Consider the following 24,980-nt stretch of genomic DNA (forward strand, 5'->3'; position numbering starts at 1 on the left):
GGATTGGGTATGCACCATGACCAAAAGTCAACTTTGAGGGACCAAAAATGGAATTTTACACGTCCAATGGATATGGGACCAATTGGAGATGAAAATAGGCACTAAATGACACAATTTTCATTTAGGAAGCATGCCCAAAAAGTGACTAAAACCTAGTGAACAAATTGATTAAAGTTGAAAAATTGCAGGCTGCCCTGCACAAACTGACCAAATAAACAGTATTTGTTCATTTGGTCATAACTCGAGCTAGGAAGGTCAAAATGACCTGAAATTTTACCAGGAGTTAGATAAGATATAGACCTAAAACTTTTATGAAGAGCACCAACCCAAATTATGCCATTAACCCAATCAAATTACTAAGCAAAGTTGGATCACTGAATCTGCAGACTGCAGATTTATCATATGAATAGTAAAGTTTCAATGGTTATAACTCTCTCTAGAAAACTGCGATTTAGGTGATTCTTGAATTGATGGAAACTAAGGCATAGTAGAACATTTCATATGAAGAAAATTAGACCAAATTATGGACTTAACTTGATCAAATTGCTGAACGAAATTGGAATCAATAATCTACCAAAACAAAATTCTGCAGCATGAACAGTAAATGTAATTTGCATATAACTTGAGCTACAAAACTCCAATTGGAGTGATTCAAAAAGGAGAATAAACTTAAGACAATAAGGAACATTTTTTATGAAGGAAGTTTTTCCAAATTCCAACAGTAAAATGACCAATGGAACAGTGCAACCTAGACACCAAAAATTGAAAATTGACAATTTTGCCTAAAAGACTTAAGTGTTGAGAAAATGACCAAAACTAATAAGTTTAGTGACCAAAATGTGGTATGTGGGTGAAGTTGGAATTCCCATACCTATTAAGCCTTAGAAAGTTAAAAATTTGACTTGAATAGTGTAGTGAATAGTAACCCAAAACACAAAAATTTCAAGAACGTGGAGTTTAGCGCATTAGAGCTAGGTAAAAGTGAATGTAACACCCCTATGTTCGGTAGTGCGTTCTACTGTTCCGGTGACCAGTGTTATCCGGACAGCTAGGATGCCTAGAACTACACTTCGTTATGAGTGAGGAGACATAAAATAATGAAATACAAGAAAAGAAAATACAAGAAAAACAAAGGAAAAATAATAGCAAAGAAATGTAACCAAGTTAAGCGAGCCGAGAACCCTAGTGATGGGTGACCGCACCGGGAAGTTACGGCGTGGACCGTTGACTAACCCTGGACTGCGGGGAACCCTGGAAAATATTTTTAGGACTTAAAGAGACCCCTATTGAAGTATAAATATCATTAGAAATATCAAAGAAAAATTAATTAATTAGTACAAAGAAAAGTGAGAAATCGAAAAACGGACAAAACTCGGTGTTACCGAAAAATTGGGAATGTAACCCGAACAGGGGCATTATGGTCATTTGACATCCCGAATTGTCTTTTGACCTAAATGTCCATTAAAAATAAATAATATTACACTTGGAAAATATAATGAAAAATTAAATTGATGGTACCTAAAGTAAATAGCAAAAATTATGGGTTAATGTGGAATAAATAAAAGTTAAACTTATAATATGCTTTAAATTGTGTAAGTGGACCACTAAGAAATAAACTAAACACAAATAGGGCAGGTGTAAGTCCATTATACAATCTGCATCTTCATCTTCCTCACTTGGTCCATCCATGCCGAAATGAAGAAATGGGAAATCCTCCATTGCCGTTTTGCATGAAGCTCCATTAACCTCCTCATTTCACCTCCAATCACCTAAGTGGCTTCATTAAGTTTTATCTCCACATCATAAGGAAGAGTTTGATACCAAAATCAAGAAGTTTAGTGAAGGTTTAGCAAGTCCCAACCATAGGTAAGTTTGTATTTTTTAATATTACTTTGTTAAACTTTGTATACATGTTATGGGTGTTTGATTTGTGAAGAAAATTTTCAAGTTTGAGGAGTTATTGATATATCCAGTTTGGACAGCCATGGGGTTGTATGTTAATGAAATATTCATACATATATTTGATGAGAATTTATGTTGAGTAGGGTGATTTAATGTCCTAGTAAGTTATTCCCATGTATATGTGGTGATTGTGCATTTGAAATTGAAGTGGAGGAAGTTATGTGAAACTTCGGCAAGGTGGAGCAATTCGGCAGCCTTGGGACTCCTTAATGAATGTTTGAATTCATGAAGATGTTGGATGAATTGTGATATTGAGGGTTGATGAACATGTATGTAAATTGGTTGTGGAAATTGTATGTAATAATTAGGAGTTTTATGTGTATCTATTGTTGTATTTGGACTTTGTGAGTTAGGACTTCATTTGGTGTATTAAGGATGTTTGTATTCTGCCCAAAGTAACTTTAAGGTGAAGTAGTAAATGGTTTTGGTAATGTACCAAATCAGAATTGGTAAGGGAAGTGGACTTAGAGTAAGGTAAATGTGTAATTGATACATGTATAAGCAATGTAATTAAGGATAGCATGCATTTTAGCCATAACTTTAAATGTGTAACTCCAATTGGTATGAGACCAATTGGAGGTGAAACTAGGCACAAAATGTGCCAACTTTCATGAAGGAAACATACCAAAATTCTGCTTGCAAGGTAACTTGAAAAATGACCAAATCCGGATTAAGTACAATTGAGACCTGAAAATTGATCAATTGGGCAGCAGTTAGTGTTTAGGCCATAACTCACTCAAAACAGGTCTAATTGACCTGAAATTTTAACCATGAATAGTTAAGATCCATATCTACAAGTCTTATGAAGACACCAAAGCCCAGAAATGACCATAAGCAAGTCAAACAGCTTGCACCAGTTCGGGTCCAAAAACTGGCCGAACCAAAGTTGACCAAAATTGACCTAAAATGACCAAATTTGATGCTATTTGACCAGTAACAGTAAAATGACCATAACTTGGTCTACATAACTCAGAATGACCTAAAATTTTGCCTCGCGTTCCGTAAGACATAGATCTACAAGTTTGTAGTTTTGACTAAAACCTGAAAATCGAGGGAACTAGGCCGTTCGGCTAGGTCAAACTAGTATCCCGGAATCCAGCAAGTTGCAATAAAATGCACTAAACAAGGAAATGAAATTGGTAACATGTACCAACCCTAAAAGACTATCGAATGTGACATATTAGTGACACTAAAACCTAAATTACCTAGAACGCATTGAGGATCGATATATTAGGTTGATTAAGCAAATAATAGCTTTCAGTGAATTACAATCTCAGCGATAGCTTTTTGTATTTGTACTGTAATGTATGACCACTGTATGTATATATTGTTGTTGATTTTGAGCAGTTGTAAATTCAAATTGTACCTTGAAGTTGTAAAATAATTATGAGTTATTTTAGCTTGTAAAAATTGTATTATATTTCTTGTATCTCAGACTTTGAAAAATCACTGTGGATTTGAGTTTAGAAATATGTTGGAGTTGAGATTTGAAAAAATATTGAAGTGCTTTTTACAAGTTTTCTGAAGAACTGTTTTATCCAAAATACAGATGGCACTCTGTCAAAATTTTTACAGAAATTCCAAATAATTCAAATGTGTTAGTTATATCACTTCAATTCAAAAAGGTTTTTAACACCTGTAAATAGTGCTCACCACTGTAAAAGAAGTAAGAAAAGTTTTTAAAATCCCTTGTAGTGTATTTAATGGGTTATCAGTAGATGGAGTTGGTAATTCATTAGATATACTACGGGATCATGTTATGCCTTACAGAGGAGTAGGGTGTGACAGTGAAGTTAAATTTATTTTTGAATTTATGCTAAGTTATGGTACTGAAATACTGTGAAACTGTGTGTTTCAGCTGAAAAAGACTTGGAAGCTCTGAGAGACTGAGTCAAGGCCTAGAGGCGACTCACGTCAGGTCTGTGCATGTAACACCCCTAAGTTCGGTAGTGCGTTCTACTGCTCCGGTGACCAGTGTTGTCCGGACAGCTAGGATGCCTAGAATTACACTTCGATATGAGTGAGAAGACATAAAATAATGAAATACAAGAAAATAAAATACAAGAAAAGCAAAGGAAAAATAATAGCAAAGAAATGTAACCAAGTTAAGCGAGCCGAGAACCCTAGCGATGGGTGACCGCACTGGGAAGTCACAGCGTGGACCGTTGACTAGCCCTGGACTGCGGGGAACCCTGGAAAATATTTTTAGGACTTAAAGAGACATCAATTGAAGTAGGAATATCATTAGAAATATCAAAGAAAAATTAGATTATTAGTACAAGGAAAAGTGAGAAATCGAAAAATAGACAAAACCCGGTGTTACCGAAAAATCAGGAATGCAACTCGAACAGGGGCATTATGGTCATTTGAAATCCCGAATTGTCTTTTGACCTAAATGTCCATTAAAAATAAATAATATTACACTTAAAAAATAAAATGAAAAATTAGTTTAGTGGTATCTAATGCAAATAACCAAAAGTGGAGTGAAAGTGTGTAATTAGCACATTAAACATATTAAATGAATTAACTAATGTGAGTGGACCACTAAGGGATTTTAAAATGTATTAAGTGGGCAGATTGCTCCACTAAAATATCATCTTCAACATTAGAAACCTCCATTGCCGTGAATGAAAAGCTCCCAAAACCTCCATGGCCGTTTTTCTTCAAGCTTGATCCACTCCTTCATTTCACCTCTAATCACCTAGGTAGCTTCATTAAAAATTGTCCCCACATCACAAGGAAGAGTTTGATACCAAAATCAAGAAGTTTAGTGAAGGTTTAACAAGTCCCAACCAAAGGTAAGTTTGTATTTTTGAACATTGCTTTGTTAAACTTTGTATACTTGTTATGGGTGTTTGAATTGTGAAGGAAATTTTTAAGTTTGAGGAGTTATTGATATGTCAATTTTGGACAGCCATGGAATTGTATGTTTAATGAAATATTCATACATATATTTGATGAGAAATTATTTGATTAGGGTGATTTAATGTCCTAGTAAATTATTCCACATGTATATGGTGATTGTGCACTTGGAATGGAAATTGATGAATTGTAGGACACTTTGGCATTGTGGAACAATTCGGCAGCCTTGGGACTCTTTGATAAATGTATGAGTTCATGAAGATATTGGCAGAATTATGACATTGAGGATTGATGGATATGTATATGAATTAGTTGTGTAAAGTGTATGTAAAAACTAGAAATGTTTATGTGTATATGTGATTGTATTTGGACTTTGTGAATTAGAGTTTTATTTGGTGTATTGAGGATGTTTGTAATCTGCCCAAAGTGACTTTAAAGTGAAGTGGTATATGGTTTTGGTAATGTACCAAAACAGAATTGGTAAGGGAAGTGGACATATAGTAAGGTAAATGTGTCATTGATGTATGTTTAAGCAAGGTAATTAAGGGCAGTATGCATTTTAGCCTATAACTTTAAATGTGTAACTTCAATTGGTATGAGACCAATTGGAGGTGAAACTAGGCACAAAATGAGCCAACTTTCATTAAGAAAGCATACCAAAATTCTGCTTGCAAGGTGGCATGAAAAATGACCAATTCGGATTAAGTGCAAGTGAAACCTGAAAACTGACCAATTGGGCAGCAGTTAGTGTTTAGGCCATAACTCACTCAAAACAGGTCCAATTGACCTGAAATTTTAACCATGAATAGTTAAGACCCATACCTACAAGTCTTATGAAGACACCAAAGCCCAGAAATGACCATAAGCAAGTCAAACAGCTTGCACAAGTTCGGGTCCAAAAACTGGCCGAACCAAAGTTGACCAAAATTGACCTAAAATGACCTAATTTGATGCCATTTGACCAGCAATAGTATAATGACCATAACTTGGTCTACTTAACTCAGAATGACCTAAAATTTTGCCCCGCGTTCCATAAGACATAGATCTACAAGTTTGTAGTTTTAACCGAAACCCGAAAACCGAGGGAACTAGGTCGTCCGGCTAGGTCAAACTAGTATCCCGGAATCCAGCAAGTTGCATTAAAATGCACTAAACAAGGAAATGAGTTTGGTAAAACGTACCAACCCTAAAACACTATCGAATGTGACATATTAGTGACACTAAAACCTAATTTACCTAGAACACATCGAGGGTCGATATATTAGGTGATTAAGCAAATAATAGATTTCAGTGAACTACTTATCAAGCATTATCGTTAGAGACAGTTTAATTTAGTACTGAAACACTTCAAATTGTGTTTCTCAATTACCAAAGACTCAGGAAAAGGGAAGGAAACACTGAGTCCATACCAGGAGACAGTCATCAGAGGTTTGTGCACAACTAGTTTTAACTGATTTTGTTTTAAATATTTCATATGATTATTGATATGATATTGTTTTAAATTGTGTTTGTGCACAACTAGTTTTTAACTGATTTTGTTTTGAATATTTCATATGATTAAATGACATATTTTTCTTATGTATTATGTTTAATAAGCATTGGATTTAATTCAATGATTATTGAAATTGTTATAGTATGTATGAATTTAGCTTTGTGAAATGGTATTTCCACAAGTATTAAGCATTGTTATGGATTGAATAAATTATGTTTTGGAAAATTGTGATAGAACATGTTTTGAATTGTGATGGTAATTTTCATGGAAAATGCAAATTTATGATTTGAATTGTGATGAGCATAAAAATTATTGGATATTGGAATTGAATTTGAATCGAATTATATTGTGATTTATGCTCACTAAAAGGATTGTGATATTGTTTTATATCTCATTATAGATGCTTGACTAGGTTATTACCCGTCTCTCTCATTTGTTGAGAAGACAATGGAGTTAGTTGTGTTTTGATTACCATGGTACGTGCACAGGCTTAGATTTTCCTCTGATTTGAGGTTAGATCTAAGTTTATTTTATCATTATGGCCCTTGCAGAAGATTCATTATTGTGATGGTACTGTGCACGATGATTCGACCTCCCCGACCATAGGGAGTTAGAATCACATCGAAGATGGCCCTATCGGATTAGTCTTGCATAGTTAGTGAGATAAAGAATGATTTGTGAGATACAGCATGGTTTTTGAGCTACAACGTGGTTTTTGAGATACAACATGGTTTTGAGATAAAGATTGATTTTTGAGATACATAATGATTTTTGAGATACAGAATGGCTTTTGAATGGTAAAGAATTGTGATTTCAATTATGGTTTATGTATAATTGATTTTGTTGAAATTACTTAAATGGTTAGTCATCATTTGATAAATTGAATTTTGTGATCAAAGTCATTTATACAAATGATTTACATTATTAGCAATGAATATTTTGAGTTTTGGAATTTGATGAGTATTCAGATTTCCAAATTATTTACTGTAAATTTTGTCAATGTATATTGTACTATGTTTTAAATTATAGTTGTGCACCACTGAGTTCACCACTCAGCGATAGCTTTGTATGCTGTCGCAGGTAAGAAGAGCATAGAGCAGTAAGTTTCTTTGAAGACACTTTCAGACCAGCTCCAGGTATATTATAGGTATACCCATGTACATAGGTCTGATGTATGCATGTAATAATATGTATGTAAATTATTTGAGCAGTTGTAAATTAAAATTGTACATTGAAGTTGTAAAGTGAATTATGAGTTATTTTGACTTGTAAAATTTGTATTATATTTCTTTTATCTCATCCTTTGAAAATACTGAAAAATTGTTGTGGATTGAGTTGAGAAAAATATTGTGTTGAATTTTGTTGGAATTGATATTTGAAAAAATATTGAAGTGCTTTTTACAGGTTTTCTGAAGAACTGTTTTATCCAAAATACAGATGGCACTCTGCCAAAATTTTTACAGAAATTCCAAATAAGTTAAATGTGTTAGTTTTATCACTTCAGTTCACAAAAGTTTTTAACACCTGTAAATAGTGCTCACCACTGTGAAAGAAGTAAGAAAATTTTTTTAAAATCCCTTGTAGTGTAATTAATGGGTTATCAGTAGACGGAGTTGATAATTCATTAGGTATACTACGGGATCATGTCATGCCTTACTGAGGGGTAGGGTGTGACAGTGCATAATAATTTTTATTTAAATATATGATTCCTGAAAATTTGATTTTTTTGAGTTAATTATGAATTGTGTTGCCATTTATGATTGTGAATATGACTTTGAAAATTGATCAGATTTCTCATAAATTATTTAAATAAATTGTTTTGAACTGATTTTGTGTTCACACTTAGCATGACAGTATCACATTATTCCTCCTCCACTTATGGGGTTGAGATCGTTCATTTTCCTCCCTCTCTGGCTTACCAGTTGAGTTCGAGATTGGATGAGTACTCATTAGCTAGCTAGCCACCTCCCTCATTGATTTCGATTAGTGGGGTTGTAGATTGCTTTGTCGTGGTGTACAACACGGCATTGATCGAAAATTTTGTGTCATGGCTTAAGTTGTGTATGATTTGGCAACACTGTGTTTATTGAACTATTTGACCAAATTGTGTTATTATGAATTTTAGTAACCTGTGAAACGTGATTGAGAAATATTTAAATTGTGATTTGATAATGAATGATTTATGTATTATATTTTAAATTTTTATTGTGCACCACTGAGTATTTTTATACTCAGCGATAGCTTATTTTACTGTCGCAGATAAGAGCAAAGAGAAAGCAGCAGAGTGAGCTGCGGGATTGACAAGAACTCTTGATCATTTTGTACGGGTATTGTTTTATACCCTTGTAATTATTTTGATGTAAATACTGTAATGTCATAAATATCAATGTAAAGTGAGCAGTTGTATAATAAATTATAATAATATTATTTTGGATTTTATATCTGTAAAGTTAATTTGTGCATACAATATTGATGGAATGATATGAAATAGTTTGTTTTGACAATATTTGGAGGTTGGGAGTTGGGAGTTAGGAAAAATTTATTGGAAGTGCTTTTTACAGGATTTTGAAGAACGGTTTTCTCCAAATACAAACGAAACTCTGTCAAAATTTTTACAAAATTTGCGGTAAAATTAAAATGGACAAAAATTCTTACTGGTTTATAAGCTTTGAATAAATGATTTTAATTCCTATCAAAATGGTCACCACTTCCAAAATGCAAGAAAATAGTTTTAAAATCCCTTGTAGTATACTTAATGAATTATCGGTAGGTGAAGTTCGATAGTTCATTAGGTATTCTACGGAATCATGTTATGCCTTACAGAGGGATAAGATGTGATAAAAATTTTAATTAATTTATGGTGTAAATAATTAAAATACTTATTTAATTAAATTTTTTACATATATTAATAGTAGTTTTTATGATTACTTCATTAAAATGTAATAAAATTACTTTATTAAAAAAAATCCAAATTTCATGAAATTTTTATATTTTATCTCATAATTTATGTAAATTTATTTTTTTATTACAAAAAACATATTAAATTAATGAGAAAATAATTTTATTTAAAAAAATATATAAATATATATTTTTTATTATTAGTATAATAAAAAAATATTAAATTACTAATAATGAATTAAATTATTTAATTTTAATAATTTTATTATATTATTTTTTAAAAAATCATACATTTAAATTTTTATAAAGTGCACAATTTTTTTATTAATTTGATATATTTTTTATAAAATAATTTTTTAAAAAATGATTATTATTTCACATAAATTTATGATATAAAATAAATATAGTTCACAAAAATTAAAATTTTAAAATATCATTATTTTTTATTAATATAATTATTGTTAAAAATACATACTATTTTTTAAAAGATTGATTCCATAATTTTAATATTACAACTTTTTTTAATTATATTTATTTGTTGTTAAATTTTTGATATAATCATATTTACATTCTATTTTTATATAAAAATATATTTGATAGATAATTTATGTATAAAAATTTAGATATTTAATTAAAATTTAAAAATATTTTATGTTGAAAATTAATGATAATGAAATATGGATAATCAAAATATTAGTTATAACTGTATTCGATATATAATTATAATAAAATAAAATATTAAAAAGCTTAAGAAATATTAGATAAAAAATTTATTAAAAAAACTAGTAATTAAATAAATATTAATTAACATATATTTAAATAAATAAATTTTGAAAATGATAACTAATAATTTTTTAAAGAAATAATAAAAAAGAATAAATTAAAAAAAGATTTGAAAGCATTTAGGTGAAATAAAATACTTATTGAGAGGAGAATGATTGATGTTTATTAAATATCTTATATAGCGTACTATATACAGACAAATAAATGAAAATCATTTAAATAAAAGTTTAATTTTATAGTTAAATATTATTTAATTGAAAAATGGTAACAAAAGCATTTAAATTTAATTTTTATAACAATAAAATATTTTTTTATTTATTTCACCGTTTTAATTCAATGGTCATAAGTTAGCTATAATAATAATAATAATAATAATAATAATAATAATAATAATAATAATAATAATAATAAGCATTAATTAATCATAAAAAAGTGAAATAAAAAGAAATATTAAATTATTAACATAAAAATTAATATATACTAATTATAAATAAGTCAAATATTTATATTTTATTTTTATAACTTTTTATATATACTACACTTTTTGTGTCTCAAATATTTTAACAAAGATTTTATAATAAAAATAATAGAAAATATAATAATATAATAAAAATATTTATTAAAAATATAAAATAATTTAAAGTTGATTAAATTATATGGCAATTGATTATGAGATCACAAATTAATGGTCATCACTAACATTTTATTATTATTATTATTATTATTATTATTATTATTATTATTATTATTATGGAGGGTGACATATAGTAAATAATATTTTTACATATATAAATTTATAAAAAAAATAATATAAATAATTTTTAAATATTATATTTAATCACAAAAAGTTTTAATTTTTAAATATTAAATTTTTTAAAAAATAATAATTTAAAGCATAAATATTAAGGTAGAATTATAAATAATATTTATAATTAAAAGATAAATAAAAAAGAATTAAATAATAATTATTATAGAAGAGTTATTAATAAAAGGTGACATGTAGTAAAATTTTGAAAGAAAGTACAATATAATATTTTTTAAAAAATATAATTCTATTATATATATATATATATATATATATATATATATATATATAGACACACATCGGGAGAGAGAATTGAAACACTATTTACACCACTTTTTGGCACACTTCATTCGAATGAAAGCTGGCAGAAAAGTGTACGTTTAGTTTAACGCTCAATTTCTCTGGCATATTCAATTTAATCTATTTTTTATTTTTATCTAAATTAGTATAGAATTTTCCTTTTAAGTTTAAAAGGTCTTGCCCCATAAAAGTAGTTCAATTTTCAAAAAATAAATGGACAGAGTCCAGACATGAATGGGACTATCCAACTCATCTGACCTGTATGCAAATGAAAACAATAATATGGGCAGCTCAGTTAACCCTCACAATTCTCAATATGAAAAAATCAACAATTGGGAGCTCAGCTTCCTCCATTAATAGTAATAAATATCCCATGCACCTAAGCATTCTCATATAAATAAGTTTATAACTCTAAAAATTAAGTTATTACAACCCCATATAAAAATAACACACTACTGGTACATGTGAAGTTCTAGAATTGAATAAAAGATAATAAAAGTAATAATAAAAGTAAAACTAAACTTTTTTTGTTAAACCTGCAAGAAAAGAAAGCAGGTTATTTTCAATAAGTCTACCTGCCATCTGAGGAAAAATAGTTGAACAAGGGTGAGTGTTCAACTTATAAAGTAAGATATTAATTTTAAACATAATTTTTATAACTATCTAGATCTAATACATTTCTTATGTATGAAATGCATCATAATCACATAGTATCAAATAATTCAAGCACACAAAAGATAATTTAGACTACCCACACACTCGTGTGTCACATCAATACATATATGGGAGCTGATCCCCTATACAGCTCTCTTAATGCAATATCTGTCAATGAGATCAACTCAAGCCAGATTTCGTTTAATAATTCAAGTGCAGGGGTTAACGAGATCAACTCAAAGCCATACTCACCCTTACTTATTCATATATAAGGATTGGGTCCTAACAAGTCAAGCTCCAGCCGCGACTGCCCGTCTTACCCAACTCCACATCCATACCATGCACACACCAACGCATGCACACTACTCCAAATTACCTTAAGGCGACATTCACAAATAAGTTTAATAAAGTATGCAACAAAACGCCGTGCCTAGCATTTAACTAAATATATACGTACATATATGGGATAAATTTCAATAACTATCTTTGAACTTATATAGTTATAACACTACAGTCCTTTAATTTTAAAATATAATTTAAAACCTCCTAAACTTTTAAATTTTGCACAGTAAAATTCCTTTGACTTTTAATTACTGATTTTTCAGTTAGAAACTGATATGAATAGCTCCCGCATGACACTTAGTCGATATTTCTCTCCTCTCTTATGCAAAGTGTAAAATTATTCCCTTTACACATGAAAAATTATCCTGTCTATAAAGAGAAAAAAGATTTAATTTACACATAATTTGAGAGAGAAAAAAGAAATACTGATTAAACTCTATGCTGGAACTATCCAGGTCAATATCTAACTGAAAAACTAGTAATTGGAGATTAGATGGATTTTACTGTACAAAATTTGAAAGTTGATAGGATTTTATGTTACATTTTTAAGTTGAGGGACTGTAATGTTACAACTAGATAAATTCAAGGACAGTTGTCAAAATTTATCCTACATATATGTGAATACATGAGCAAGCCTTGAATATAAATTATTAATATTAAAATTATAAAATCAATATCTACTCACAGATTAACAGAAGATCACTAAGGCGGATGGGAAGAGGAGGAGGGTTGACTCGGATCACGTATATATTTATATTTATGAATTTATCAATATTAAAATAAAATAAGGACTTAAAGATTTAAAGACACCCTAAATTTATGCCAATCTGTTATAGTTTCTCTTGTATATAGGACTTACCTAACCTACAAAACAACTCAAACACACTTTCTAATCCAGTGGCCTCAGGTCCACAACACAATAACAACAATACACTACCCCTCTTGGGCTTGCCAAACCAATCAAAACTCATATAACTACACAATTCAGTTATTAAGTTTAAAATTAACATTTTGCAAAAATTATCTAAACTAACTCCAAAAATTCTGTAATCATGCCTCGTAATCCTTAGCGATGCTATTATATTAATACAATTGAAATCATAATTTTCTAGGATAAATTTTGACAACTGTTCGTCCCTGAACTTATCTAGCTGTAACATTACAGTCCCTCAACTTAAAAATATAACATAAAACCCTATCAACTTTTAAATTTTACATAGTAAAATCCCTTTAACCTCAAATTTTTAGTTTTTCAGTTAGACACTGACCTGGACAGTTCTAGCATAGAGCTTAGTTAGTATTTCTCTTTTCTCTCTCAAGCCATGTGTATATTGAATCCTTCTCCTCTTTGTAGACAAAATAATTTTTCATATGTAGAGAGAATAATTTTACACTTTGCATAAAGAGAGGAGAGAGAAATGTTGACTAAGTACCGTGTAAGAGCTATTCACGTCAGTTTCTAACTGAAAAATCAGTAATTGAAAGTCAGAGGGACTTTACTGAGCAAAATTTGAAAGTTTAGAAGGTTTTATGTTAGATTTTAAAGTTGAAGGACTATTTTAGAAATTTATCCTAATTTTCTAGCCACCCACAAATATTTTATGAATTTTATTCTAAATTCAACCTTGGGTAAAGTGGTGCATTTGAAGTTAGGGTTTATCTATGTCAATTTTAACACCTAAAAAGCATACGGGGTGTCTGAAAATGGTAGGAAGCACTATAATATTGATCCACTTCTGAAGTGGGTCTGACAGCCAGTGGGTCCAGCCCAAAAATACAGTCTTAATCGCCAATGAAATTTCCTCAAAATGAAAATGCCTATGAGAAGCCCACAATACTAGGAGTTAAAATATAATTTTTATTTAATTAAAAAGACCTATTAAAGACTCGAAAAATCACTAGTAAGTTATTGGGTCCACTAGATTTTCGATGTCAGAAAAATTCCGAATTGGTGTCGTTGCAAAGCTCTCGACAAGTAGAGCTCGCTGGTGGTCTCAGAATTTAAGTGGGTTTATGACTTGGGAGAAATCTAGCCCAAAAGTCGAAAAGGGCTAAAACTTTTGGGGTTCAATTTGCATAAACCGCTTAATGAAAAATGGTAAAATTAGTGTCTATGGAAAGCTCTCGAGGACTAGAACACAATGGGGATCGGACCCGGTCCAATTGGTGGCCGAATTCACCCGAATCAATAAGGGAAGTCAAAACGGCGTGCTAAAGGGATGAAGAACTTTTGTAGAGTTTTTTTGTCCAGACAGAGCAACGGCATTGGTAGGAGAGGCTTGCCAGAGCGGCACCGACGAGGGAGGAAGGAGGGGTGGTTGGTGGTGGGGGTGAGGGAGGAGAGAGAAAAAAAAAAGAGTGGGAAGAGAGGTGTAACACACAAAGGGAAAAGGGAGGGAGAAAAAGAAAAGGCCTGTCTGATTCAACCAATCTGATCCGGTCCAATTTGATTCAATTGGTTTGATTCGAGACACACGAAATTCGATTTTTGCTCTACCTTGGGACCCAAAATGAGGTTCAAAAATTTTGAAAAAAATTGTAAAAAACTCAAAAAAATTTATGGAGTTCAAATAAATTTTTAAACTTGTCACATGTTCTTTAAATTAATTTTTAAAAATCATTAAAATTAATTATCTTAAAAAATAAAAACCCAATTTTAAAAACTTAGAAAAATTCAAATTAAATACCATAATATTTAATACATTAAAATATCAAAATTTATAGATAAAATAATTATTTAAAATTCGAGATATTACATTCTTCCCTCCTTACAGAAAATTTATCCTCGAATTTTACACAAGGTAGAATAATAACACTGAGTTACATACTAAACAAGTATGGGTACTTGTTGTGCATATCTCGCTCTGACTCCCAAGTGCATTCTTTCATAGATTAACTCCTCCACAGAACTTTAACCATAAGGATTTGTTTTAATCGAAGTTGTCTCATCTGATAGCCTACCATGGCTACTGGCTGCTCCTCAAAGGTTAAGTTTTCATTTAATTCCACTATGTCTAGTTGTAGTATATGAGAAGGATCAAGAATATATTTTCTAAGCATGGAAATATGAAACACTAGGTGGACATGAGAAAGGTTTGATGGCAAATCCAATTGATAGGTAACTACTCCCACTTTGTCCATGATTTTAAAAGGTCCTATGTAATAGGGTGCTAACTTGCCTTTCTTTCTAAATCTCATAACCCCTTTCATAGGAGAAACCTTTAAGAACACATAATCATCCACTGCAAATTTTTTGTCTTTCTGCCTCAAATCTGCATAACTCTTCTACCTGTTAAATGCCTATCTTTAAACATTTCCTAATCAGAGGAACCATCTCTAAAGTGTACTACACCAGATCTAAATCATATACTCTCGCCTCTCCTACTTCTGTCTAACACAGAGGGGATCTACACTTTCTGCCATATAGTGCCTCATAGGATGCCATTCTAATACTGAAATGATAGTTATTATTATAAGCAAATTTCACCAAGGGTAGCTGATCATCCCACTGACCTCCAAAATCCATGACACACATTCGAAGTATGTCCTCCAAGGTCTATATTATTCTTTTAGATTGCCCATATGTATGAGGGTGGAAAGCTATACTAAAATTCAATTGTGTGCCAAGTGCTTCTTGAAGTTTCCTCCAGAACAGAGAAGTGAAACTAGGGCCCTCTGTCACATATTATGGAAATAGGAACCCCATGTAATATGACTATGTCATGGATGTATAACCTTGCATACTGAGCAACAAAATAAGTGGTTCGTATAGATAAAAAGTGAGCTGACTTGGTCAAACAGTCCATAATCACCTATATGGAATCATACCCTTGGGTAGTACGAGGCAACCTAGTTACAAAGTCTATAGTGATCATTTCCCACTTTCACTTTGGAATAGGAATCTCTTGTAACTTCCTTGACGGCCTCTGATGCTCAAACTTAACTTTCTGACAAGTTAGGCACTTGGACACAAAGTCTGCTATATCTCTCTTCATACCATTCTATTAGTAACTATCCTTCACATTATGGTACATCTTTGTAGATCTTGGGTGAACATTGTAAGGTGTGTAGTGTGCCTCCTGCATAATCTCATTTCTTAGGTTGTCCACATCAGGCACACATACCCTGGAGCCTTGCATAAGGGTACCATCTCCATCAAACCCAAATTCACAATCTTCTCTCTGCTGCACCCTTTCCATAATCTGCATTAATTATGGATCCCTATGCTAGGAAATTCTAATCCTGTCCTGTAGATCTGGACGTACTCTAAAATGTGGCAAAAGTGCACCCGAAGCAGTTATATCCAAAATCACACCTTGATCCATCAGCTCATGCAACTCCTATATCAATGGTCTCCTCTTAGTTGTAATGTGAGCTAAGCTACCATAAGACTTCTTATTTAAGGCATTTGCCACCATATTTGCTTTGCTAGGGTGCTACTGGATAGTATAGTCATAGTCCTTCAGAAGCTCCATCCATCTCCTCTGCCTCAAATTTAAATCCCTCTGTTGAAAGATATATTTTAAGCTTTTATGGTCAGTGTATATCTCACACATTTCTCCATATAGGTAGTGCCTCTAAATTTTTAATGCAAAGACTACAGTCGCCATTTCTAGATCATGAGTAGGGTAATTCTATTCATGCTTTTTTAACTGCATAAATGTCACACCTTACCTCTCTGTAAGATATGACATGATCGTGTAGTATACCTAATGAATTATCGAACTTATCACAAGGGTTTTACGATCGCCAGATGATTCTCACCGAAGTGGAAGAGTGAGGAGTCGCCACTTTAATTTTGAGGGAAATTTAAAAAAACCATTTGTAAAAAATAAAATTTATAAAAACCACTGCTAAAACAGATATTCTAGGTTTAGGGTCTGTGCACGGGTGGGGAAGGTGTGAGGTATCCCACTTCATCCCTCAATGAGGGTAAACATATTTAACAATGTGCTCTTTATAATTTAAGATCAATAATTTTGGGGTTAGAATTATGATGTTAGTCCCTATTTGATATTTCACCATCTTGGGTTTTCCAAGAACACGAGTATATGGGATGACCCTACAGTGAATTGGTGTCAAGTTTATTTAATTTGTTATGTGTTTGTCAAATTCCACCCTCCTCGAATTAGGACTCTAATCCCGAAGAGGTGTTATTTGGTCCCTAAAGATTCATAACGAGTGAGAAGGACTCTCGGCTCACACATTATGTTCCTCATTATTGGCATCCAAGTAATTGAGGAGGCGATGTGTGTAATGAATATACTAGAACCGATATGGGTATGAATTTTCATTCCTTTCAATTAGGACTCTAATTCAAAAGGGACATGTTAATTAAAACCTAGAGAGATTCCTTTATTAATGAGGACTCTTAATTAAAGAAGGAAGGTCTCATCATCGGCATAATCATTCATAAAATCATTACCCATATCATTTCATGTTAAGCTATTTAATACTTTCTAACAATGGTATTTTATTTAACTAAGCCGAACTGAAGGAAAAAAAAAAAAAAACTTCCCAGGTGATATAAGCGTGTGGCTCCTAAGGACTCTCCATTGGGTCCAAAATATAAAGTTTGGGGTTCTTAGAAGAACCCTCTCGTGAGTCGATTACTAAATTGTGTGCTAAATTTTATTTTTAGAATTTTGTAAAGAAGAGTGCTGGGGTTTTCAAGGAAAGGACTCTCTCCTGATCTCCCTAATTTCATATCGAATGATTTTATAAAATGTAAGACTATGGGAATTCAAGGAAAAGACTCTCTCCCGATCTCCCTAATTTATACTAGATAACTTTATGAAACTATGAGATTCGAGGAAAGGACTTTCTCCCGATCTCCCTAATTTAGTACCGAATGTTTTATAAAATGTAAAATTAGGGGAATTCAAGGAAAAAGACTCTCTTCCAATCTCCCTTATTTTAAAAAGTGAGTTTTAATAAAGGTATAAAAATCGCGGATGTTGAGTCAAACTCTTTCTCAATCTCCTTCTAGAAGACCAGATAACATAAAGAATGTGATCATAAATTGCGTGTTATCTCCCGATCTCTTCATTATTGTCCGAGCTTTTCTTAGTTTTTGATCTTGTAACTTATTATCTGAGCTCTTGGCTTCCGATTTTGTACCTTACTGTCCGAGCTCTTCTCTTCTACTCTTGACTTCCAACCTCTTATTAGTTATCCAAACCGTCTACATCTACCCGAACTATAGGAATTCTCCTCTATTATTTCTCCTCATTGACAGAATCCGAACTCTCCATGTCGTGGTTCGTTTATACATAACTTTCTTCCAACCTTTTTTATTTTCCAAAATTCCAGTAATATTTATATCATCCAAGCTCTTATTCTTACACTAATGAAAGTAAAAATCTATTGAGATGACGTACGCGTTATGATAGCATGCCAAAAGTAATATCAATGAGATAAGTATCTATCCTGAAAGCTAGGTATAATACGGTGACCTAAAAGTTTTTACATCATGAATACAGATTAATCATATTCCATTAGAGAGTGATTGGTTAAAATGTTTACCTGTGGAAAGCTGAAGTGATGGGAAAGCCAGTACCGATGTCTCACAAGCCAAGGACCACTAAAGCTACGATGACCAAAAGTGACGTTTGAGATACCAAAGACAACTAGAACAAGACCTTGATGACGGATTAGGATTGGACCACTGAGCTAGTATCCGAATCTTCTAAAGATATGAATCACTGTATTAGGAGCTCTGGTAAAAAGAGCCTTTAGAAAACTTGTTTCTAAAGTCCCTTAGAAACTTTAAGAACCTCAGAATAAGGGCAATGGAGCTATAACAATATTCAAATTCAAAGACTTCTCCTAGAGATTAGTGATTTCTTCCTCCTTTTCTATAGTGTAGCATCTAGATATTTATAGGAATCAGGTTCTTAAAATGGAGGGTTAGGATTTAAGTAGGAAAAAAAAATGAAGAGTTTGGATCTAAAAGGACATAATCCGATGTTTTGGAATTAAAGAGAATCAAAATCGAGGGTCGAGATTTAATTCATAATTTTTGTCTTTTCTTCTTCAATCCAATGGGTAGGAATTTTGCCTTACAGAACAGATATGAAGGTTGGGAATGAAAAATGCTGAATTAGTTATTCACTTTTAATTCAAAGGTCCCAAACCCATCCTTACAAGTGAGATCAACGGTGTGAATTAAGGCGTACTAGGATGCTTTAACCGCTTGAGATCTGATGGTTCAAGTTCGTCCTTATAAATGGGATGGATGGTGGGGATTAGATTGTACCCCAAATCCTTTAACCAACTCAAATCTAATGATGGGGGAATTAATCTTATGGATGGTGGGGATTAGATTGTACCCCAAATCCTTTAACTAACTCAAATCTAATGATGGGGGAATTAATCTTATGGATTACGGGTCATGATTGAAAGTGACTCGATTCCCCAAGCCTTCCGATCTCTATTGGTAATTTCTCGGTCTACTTGATCTCTCATTATGGTTGGCAGATCTAAGACCTCTTATTTCGATCTCTTAATTCGACCCTTTCTGTGTCCGATCTCTTCTCGCTTCCTGATCTCTTTCCTATCTATTCTCCATGTCTGGCCTATATCAGTGAATCTTGAATAACAATGAAGCATTAAATTCTTCAATTACCGATGAGCTGTTTTGAGTTCTGCAAGCATTAAATTTCAAGGCCTATAGATATATGGGAGGGAACCCTGTCATTCTCACATTCCCACCTATCCTTCTCTGATAAATTTCTGATGTTTTTCCCTATAAACCTTTTTCTCCTGGTGTAGATTCTCATCATAACAACTGTCTTGATCCTTTTCCAGTAGCCTTCTTTGCCTATCACCTGAAAATGGATGACACTGGCGATCAAAAAATTATGAGAACATCACTTAATGATGGTGAGGGAACCAGACTAAATGACCGATCAAGGTCCAAAATGGCCATCGTGCTGATCTTTAATCGGGTTTCCAGTCTAAGCCTCAGACTGATCTCGGGCAAAGGACTGCTAATTTTAATCTTGATGTCGGTGACCATCTCTTGAAGTTCATTTGGCTCCTAACCATGTTAGGGGTCCCGATTGTAGCTTGGTTTTGGTCGATGACATTGACACCAAGCTTTCCGTAGTCTTTACCAATGTTGACGAGAGCTACCTTCCTGATGTCTGCATATCTCTTAAACAGCATCTTGAGATCAGGAGGAGTTCAAACTGTGGGAGTAAGATGGGTAGAATGTAGGGTAGAGTAAGGGATATTTGTAATTACTAATCTGGAGAGATCATCCAAATGATGTAATCTGATATTTTGAAAATGAAATGGACTTTTATTTAAGGTTGACTTTATTTACTTATTCTGTTTTTATTTTAATTTACTTTTGTTGTTCGCATTGCATTGATTGTCTTTCCGATCCCTTTTAACTGATAACTTTGTCTTATTTGATCCCTAATCAAACCCTTATTCAACAGATTTCTTCCATTCGAACCCCATTACTATCCGCTCTATGGTCAATCTCTGCAATCGATCTCACTTATCCGATCTCCTCTCCACACTTCTGGAATTTTCTCTTGACGCATAATTGGAATGATTAGATTTCCTGCTAATCGATGTGTCAACTAGAACCTCACGAGCATTTAATGCTTGGACGAGTATAAATAGGAGGGGGGGCGGGGGTGGCGAGGGGAGTCATTCGCACACTTATGCTACTCTCAATTTCTCTAAGTAACCCGACACTCTCTCTCGATTTCTAAATCTTCCAGCGCTAATTTGCACTCTGGTAAGTTTTTAATCTTTTTCTAGTCAAATTTAATTTTATTTTAAAAAATAAGCAGTGTAACACCCTCACTTTAGGTAGTCCGTACATGCTACTGTTTTGATGAAATAATGTATATTCGGACAGCTAGGATGTCTGGAACTACACTTAAACTAGGGTGAACAGACATAAATTGACTGAATAAAGACCAAAAAAAATTAAGTGAAAATAAAAGAAATTAAATGTTAATAAGTAAAAGGAGCTGGGACTCCGGCGATGGGTGACCGCACCGGTAAGCGACTGTGAAGACAGTTATCGACTCCAGACCCATGAGAAACCGTGTGAAATAAATATTTTGGATTAAATTGAAGGTTTTATGAAGATTACATGACATTAAAAATATCAAAGAAAATTTAAGAAAATTAAGTCAATTGGTATAGACAAGTATAACCCGATAAGCACAAAAAAGGGCATTTTGGTCATTTCACCCTTAGAGATGAATTTTGACCTAAATGTCAATTAAAATGAGAGATATTAAAACACATAAAATAAATTAAAATCATGAAATATGCAATGAAAATGAGAAAAGAAAGAAAATGAAATGAAAATAGAATTATGACCTAAGTATGATGTCATAATGACATCACTAAAATTTGTAACCAATTAAAATTTAACAACTACATATAAGAGATAAGAAGAGAGTTGAAAGAGACAAAATTTACATTAAAATGGTCTTCTTCTTCCTTTAGTTTTCCATGGCCGAACCATATGCCAAGATATCCCTCACCATTTTCTTCTTTTTTTAGCTTAAATTTCCCATGAATTTTCCATAATTTTCCATAAGACCTAACATTAAATGTTTACCTAACACCTTGAGGAAGAAATTGGCAGCCATAAGGAGTAGAAATTTTAAAGTTTTAGCAAGTCCAAGAAGTTGGCAGCCACAAGGAGTAGAAATTTTAAAGTTTTAGCAAGTCCAAGAAGTTGATCAAAGAGGTTAGTGCTTATTCTTTCTTCCTCCCTTCACTAAACCTTGAATTGATGTTAAGATGAGTTGATAGTGCATAGAAAATTAGGAAAATAATGAATTTGTGAGGTGACCAAATTTTCGACAGCCTAGAGACATGAGGTTATAATGAGTTTAATTGATATTAAATTTGCTTATGAATGGTGTTTGATATGTATAATTGATAGCCATGATTATTAGATGTGAGTTATATGAATTGAGTAATGTTGAGTTAGGGTTTTGGCCTAACTTTGGGTCTTTTGTGTTATGGCTTGAAATTGGCATGGTTGAGATTAAATTGTTGCCTATTAGAAGTGTTATAAATGTCAATTAAAGTTTGGGAGTGTGACACCCCTTACCCGTCTACAGTGTAGTCGAGCAAGTTATGCCACTCAGTTTGCCGAAACACCAATTTATGTTTCTATTAAAATTTATCCCTTTTTATTCATTTATTTTCAATTTTGATAAATCTAAATTTTTTTGCAAATTTTATAGAAAATTCGGCAGAGTGCCGGCTGTAAATTGGAAAAACAGTTCTTCTGAACCTGTTTAAAAACACTTCCAATATAATTTCTAGATCCAAACTCCATTATACACTTTCAAATCAATCTTAAAATCACAATACTATTTTCAAAACTTTTCTATTCACTTCATCACTTGAAGCATATTCATAAATAATTCTCAACATTTCAGTTATCAACAGACATTATGCAGAAAATTTCAATAATATGAAATTTCATATATTTACATTAATACAAAATTACAGGAGTTTATAGTTACAATCCAAACTAATACAAAATGCCAAAATAAAAATGCTCCTAAAATCCTATGTCCTACCATATGTACTGCAGGTGTGAGGTGACTCGGGACTCCGGATGCAAATCTGAAGGCTCACCCGGTCTGATGTCTGCTGGGCTCACCAGTTAGGTCTCCAGTACCTGCGCATGGCAAAAGCGACGCGCTAAACAATTCTGCTTAGTGGTGACAATATAAAATAAAATAAAATAAAATAAAATAAAATAAAATAAAACGAATATGCAGAATGTGTGATTACATTTTTGGTAAACTTAACTTCTGATATTATTTGCATTATTATTTGATTAAAATTTAGTAACATTTATTATCATTGCCTGAGTAACCCATACTAATTGATTGGACTAGATAAATGGGTAAACTAGCATTGGGTACTAAGTACCTCGGACCATCACACCATCGGTCACATTGTGTCTCTCGGTGTGCAACAGAATAACTAATAAGCTGTAATAATTATCGGGGTTAAAACCCAAGTGTAATAATTCAAATAACATAGCCAAAGGCTATTATGTCACAGAATGGCATGGGAAGCCATGAAACACAGAATGGCATGAAGCCATATGCAGTACTGCTAACAGAACCATATTGGCATGCCAAGCTATCCAAACCAATCTTGTTAGGTATACTAGGGCATTTTACACTTTTAAGTTTTAAAATTTTTAGAATTTAAGTTTTAGTGTTATTATTCCATTCATTGGTCAACAAAAATGTTGACTTTTGCATAGGCAATAGGTACATTGGTTCCAATATCATCAACATACCACATTTTGCATTCAAAATTTGTTGGTATTGGTTGCCAATACCATTTCTAAGCTTAATGTTAGTTGGGTAGAATTTTCAATTTTTATGCTTTGTGTTTACTGTTCCATTGGTCAATTTTGTAGTGGGAATTTGGCAAACTGATCAACATGAAAGTTGTTCCTTATTTTGTCTAGTTGCATTTCCTTTTTTGAATCACTCCATTTGGAGTTTTGTAAGTCAAGTTATGGTCCAAAAACCACAGCTGGCCGGATTGAAATTCTGTCCAGAATTTCTGGACTGACCATATCTACAGTGTAATGAACAGTGACTGCAACTTACCTTTTGAATATATTCTGGTTATAATTTGGGTTAGTTTCTTCATGAAAATTGTTGGTCTATATCTCAGCTTGTTGCTGGTAAAATTTCAAGTCAATTGGACCTTTCTACACTGATTTATGGCTAAATGACCAAACACTATTCATTTGGTCATTTTGCCCAGGCAGATTGCAGGTCACCCGGATTAGGGCAACCTTTTGGTCCACTTGGTTTGGTTTTATGGGCATGATTTCTTCACCAAAATTGTGCTATTATGTGTCTAGTTTCATTTCCAATTGGCCTTGCACCAATTGAACCTCTACAATTCAAGTTATGGCTACCTAAACCTGCTGGACTCATGTCTAATTCTGCAGGTCACCAAGGGCAGCCACTCCAATCTCAATTCCCACTGCATAAACCACTTCATTTCTAAGTTACACATAGCCAAATGGCCAGTAATTGACCATTAAAACATACTTTCACCAGTAAATGATTAAGGTCTCCAATTTATGCCCAAACCCTAACCCTAATATCTCAAGTCATGCATTTACATACCTTCCATTGTCCTAAGCATTGTAATGATGTTAAAGGCAGCCAACTTGCAATTTAACTCTAAGAAATCTTCAAAACTCTACTAGGTTCAAGGCTGCCTAAAACTTTGGGATAGGCATACACAAGATATTTAGCAAATTTCTTTGCAATTTTGCACTCAATTATACTTATTTAACATAAATTTGAAGAGAAACATGAGTTTAAGTCACTAACCTCTTAGGGAGCTAATCCAAAGCTTGTAAGAACTCTTTCTCTTTAATTCTTTTTGCTCCCAAAAGACTTACTAAGATGATAGAACAAGTTTTTGTGTTGGGAAACTTATGTTTTAATGGATGGAAACTCAAGAAATCAAGCTTGGTAAAGCTTGGTTATGGAGGGCTATGGTGGGAGAGGTGATGCCAAGAAGAAGAAGTAGAGTATTCTGATTTTTTTTCTTCACTTTCTGCCCATTTAGTCTCTTTTAAATAAGATTATGCCATGTGTCAAGTTTTGATTGGTTGGGAGAATGTTAATGACATCATTATGATGTTATAATGCCATTTTCTTTCATTTTTTCTCCATTTCTTGTCTATTTAATTTCAATTAAATTTTTAACAATATTTATTCATATTTTATGTTATATAAATTATTTATTTAACTGGACAAGTTGGCCAAAAATCATCTCTGAAGATGAAATGACCAAAATGCCCTCCATTTGGCTTAACGGGCCAAAATTGTCTGTACC

Source organism: Hevea brasiliensis, chromosome 11 (genome assembly GCF_030052815.1).
Source record: "Hevea brasiliensis isolate MT/VB/25A 57/8 chromosome 11, ASM3005281v1, whole genome shotgun sequence".
NCBI classification, from domain to species: Eukaryota; Viridiplantae; Streptophyta; class Magnoliopsida; order Malpighiales; family Euphorbiaceae; genus Hevea; species Hevea brasiliensis.